This window comes from Bidens hawaiensis, unplaced genomic scaffold (genome assembly GCF_021521415.1).
Source record: "Bidens hawaiensis isolate Kalapana, Puna unplaced genomic scaffold, B.hawaiensis_p1.1 tig00032848_1, whole genome shotgun sequence".
NCBI lineage: Eukaryota > Viridiplantae > Streptophyta > Magnoliopsida > Asterales > Asteraceae > Bidens > Bidens hawaiensis.
The window spans coordinates 120,061-124,371 of record NW_027495626.1 but is presented as its reverse complement, the minus strand read 5'-3'; positions in this window follow the sequence as shown (position 1 = coordinate 124,371).

Sequence of the window (4,311 nt, the reverse complement as noted above, 5' to 3'; positions counted from 1 at the left end):
CTTGAAGTTTCATGAGTATCCCGGTTTTGGAAATATGTCGGGTTTCGTTTCTCGGTTGGCGAGGAACGGGAATTTCGTTATTCATCTCGGTAGACATATTGATTTCTCAGGGGAGAGTGTTAGTGTTTGGTTTGGTGCCAGAAATGCATTAGCAAGATGTGCAATTTATAGCCAAGCAGTTATCAGGCACGACCCTGTGCTTGGTGAAGCACGGCCCCGTGCTTTTGGCCTGACAATTCTGTTACAAACCAGTCTGACTGAGATTTTTGAAGTGAAGATTCCGGCCCGCATGGCATGAGACCGTGCTTTTAGAGGCACGCCGCCGTGTTTGAGACAATATTTTTTAAGTAAAATAAAGGAACATATTTACAAGGCCTGGTTTAGTAAGGGTCTTGGCCAGACCCTACTTCCAGTATGTTCATTGGTTTTGGTGGAGGATGACCATCTCCGAGACATCTTCTAACGGTCCATCGATGTATGGTTTTAATCGATGTCCATTAACCTTGAACCTGTGGCCGTCAAAATTTGAAATCTCAACTGTCCCATAATCAAAAACTGATTCGACTATGTATGGACCTGTCCAATGAGACTTCAGTTTTCCTGGGAAAAGACGTAAACGCGTGTTATATAACAGTACCCGATTGCCAACTTGAAACTTTTTGTTTCCCTTCAAATGGGCGTCGTGTAAACATTTAGTCTTTTCTTTGTATGACCATGAGTTTTCATAGGCTAGTGCTCTTAGTTCTTCGAGCTTGTGAATTTGATCTTCCCAACTTTTACCATCGGACATTAGATCAAAATTTACTGCTCTAAGAGCCCTGTAAGCCTTGTGTTTTAGTTCTACCAGTAGATGACATGCTTTCCCATAAACAAGTTTGAGGGTGTTGTTCCTATTGGGATTTTGTAGGCTGTCCTAAGGGCCCACAGAGCATCATCTAACTTTTCTATCCAATTTTTGCGATTTATTCCTATAGTTCTTTCGAGGATCCCTTTAATTCCCCGGTTCGAAACTTCCACTTTCCCACTAGTCTGCAGATGGTATGGTGTTACCAAACGGTGGTGAACTCCATATCGTGCTAAGACTCTGTCCATTAGAGCATTGCTGAAGTGAGTACCTCTTTCGCTGATTAAGGCTTTTGGAGTACTGGATAGTGAAAATAAATTTTTCAGAAATCGTACAACTACTCGAGCATCGTTAGTGGGAAGAGCTTGTGCTTTTACCCATTTAGACACGTAGTCGACTGCTACAAGGATGTACTTATTCCCGAATAATTTAGGAAATGGGCCCATGAAATCTATTCCCCATACATCAAAGATTTCACAGATTTGAATGCCTTTTTGAGCCATCTTATTTTTTGCTGAAATGTTTCCGGCTCTTTGACAAGCATCGCATTCTTGGATCAAAGCATTTGTGTCTTTATATATGGCGGGCCAGAAAAATCCTGCATCAAACACTTTCCTGACCGTGGTGGCGGTACTGTGGTGTCCACCAGTGGGTCCTTCATGGCAGTGTTTGAGAATATCTAAGGCTTCCTTTCCTGATACACACCTACGAACAACCTGATCGACACCTATTCTAAACAAGTAAGGGTCTTCCCAGAAATAGAATTTAAGGTCGGAGAAAAATATATTTTCTAGTAGTTGATGAGTTAGCCCTTTTCTTAGGATTCTACAAGCTAGATAGTTTACGAACTCAGCAAACCAAGGACTTTCATATGCATGAGAACTTAATGTGGAAAATTATCATTGATAATTTCCTCGTGATGTTCTTCTTAAGCTGGGCATTCTAAGCGTAAAAGATGGTCTGCGGCTACATTCTCTGCTCCTCTTTCCTTGACTTCTATGTCGAATTATTGGAGTAGAGAATCCATCAGATAAGTCTGGGTTTTGCATCTTGCTTGTTGCAGAGGTATCATATGGCGGCATGGTCGGTGTAAACTATGGTTTTGGAAATAACTAGGTAGGATCTAAATTTTTCAAAGGCAAAAACTACTAATAATAACTCTTTTTGTGTTGTGGTGTAATTTTCTTGTGCATCATTAAGAGTTTTACTAGCATAGTTATTTGGGTGAAAATGTTTCTCTTTGCATTGTCCTAGTACAGCTCCAACTGCAAAGTCACTTGCATCGCACATGATCTCGAATGGAAGGGCCCAATCGGGTGTAGTCATGATTGGTGCGCTGACAAGTTTGTCTTTCAATATGTTGAACGATTCAACACATTCTTCAGAGAAGAAAAATGGTGCGTCTTTCTATAAAAGTTTGGTCATAGGTCTAGCAATTTTAGAGAAGTCTTTTATGAAACAACGATAGAATCCTGCGTGGCCTAGAAAACTTCTAATGGCTTTGATTGAAGTTGGTGGCGAAGTTTGGATATGGTTTCAATTTTTTGCCTATCAACTTCAAGTTCTGCTTGGGATATCTTATGACCGAGAACAATGACCTCCTTGACCATAAAGTGGCATTTTTCCCAGTTGAGTACTAAGTTTACTTCCTCACACCTAGCTAACATTTTGTCTAGGTTCTTCAGACAATGATCGAAGGAGTCTCCAAATACTAAGAAGTCATCCTTGAAAACTTCCATGGAGTGTTTGATCATTACATGAAAGATGGCCACCATGCAACGTTGGAAGGTAGCTGAAGCATTACATACTCCAAATGGCATTCTTCGGTAGGCGAAGGTGTCGTACGGACATGTAAAAGTGGTCTTCTCCTGATCTTCGGGAGCAATTGGAATTTGAAAGTATCTGGAAAATCAATCAAGAAAACAGTAGAACATTTTTCCAGATAGACGTTCAAGCATTTGGTCGATAAAAGGAAGTGGAAAATGATCTTTTCCTGTGGTGTCATTAAGCTTCCGATAATCAATGCAAACTCGCCAGCCTGTGATGGTCCTCATTGGTATTAGCTCATCATTCTCGTTCATTACAACTGCCATTCCTCCTTTCTTGGGTACTACTTGAACGGGACTAACAAAAGTTTACCAAGATCGAATGGTAGCTGAAGAAGTTGCACAATACTTTCTAACCGGGAAGCCACTAATAAAACTCAAGGAAATGGGATTAAAAAGAAAGAAAGTAGTTATAAAATCTTCAAGTCTTCCCAACCACCCGAGTTCACAGGAACACAGGATGCCATCAATGCCCATATATGGGTTAGTCAAATGCAGGCATTGTTGACAATATGTGAATGTGATCCCCATGAAAAAGTGAAGCTGGCTACACATACTTTCAGGAGGAAGCGTTACATTGGTAGGAATCAATCATTCAGGCTCAAGGAATGGAAGCTGCAAATCAAATTCCTTGGGAAAGGTTCTTGGAAATGTTTACTCAAAAGTTTTGCCCAATAAGAGAAAGGAGAAGGATTGAAGCAGATTTTTTGAGATTGGAACTGGGTAATATGGCACCTCAGGAATATGTCACGAAATTTAATGAAATGGCTCGCTTTGTGCCTCACTTGGTAACACCTGAAGATAATAGAATCCATTGATTTATCTGGGGATTGCCGGTGGAATAACGTACTTTCATCAAGTCTACCAACCCTTAGACTTGCTATGAGGCAATTGAAGCTGGCTATAATATAGCAGCAGAGCTGGACAGGGAAAGGTAGAGAACAATAAGAGAAAAAAGGAAGAGTATAAGAAGCCGGAAAACCAAAACAAGACTCAAAGATTAAATCCTCATAAGGGAAACTTTAAACGAGAACCTAAACAATGTTTAAAATGTGGAAGATGACATTTTGCAGTATGTGCTTTAGGAAATGCTTGTTATCGTTGCCGTAAACCTGGGCATGCCATCTCAGAATGCCCTGAACCACCAAGAGCTTGCTATGAATGTGGGTCAACTCCTACGAAATACACGTCCCAAGCTAAAGAATAAACCAGCAGAAAATAAGTCTAAGGGAAGAGCGTTCCATATGACTGCAGAAGAAGCTAAGAAAGCAGACGACGCGATTACTGGTACGTTTCTCCTTAATAAGTTACCAGCAATCATGCTATTTGATTCTGGTGCAAATAAGAGTTTTATTTCATATAAGTTTTTTCACGCCCTAAGAAATCCTTTAAGGAAACTAGAAAGATCCTTTACATTAGAAATAGCCGATGGAAATAAATAGAAATTACAAAGGCTATAGATGATTGTTTCCTTAACCTAGAAGGACAAACCTTTCCTATAAGAACGTTGGTTACAACATTAGGTGAATTTGACATAGTAATAGGAATGGACTGGTTAGCCTCATATAAAGCTCAAACTAATTGTGACACTGAATCCATCAAACTTTAAGCACCAGATGGGAGTATTGTTACTATTTATGG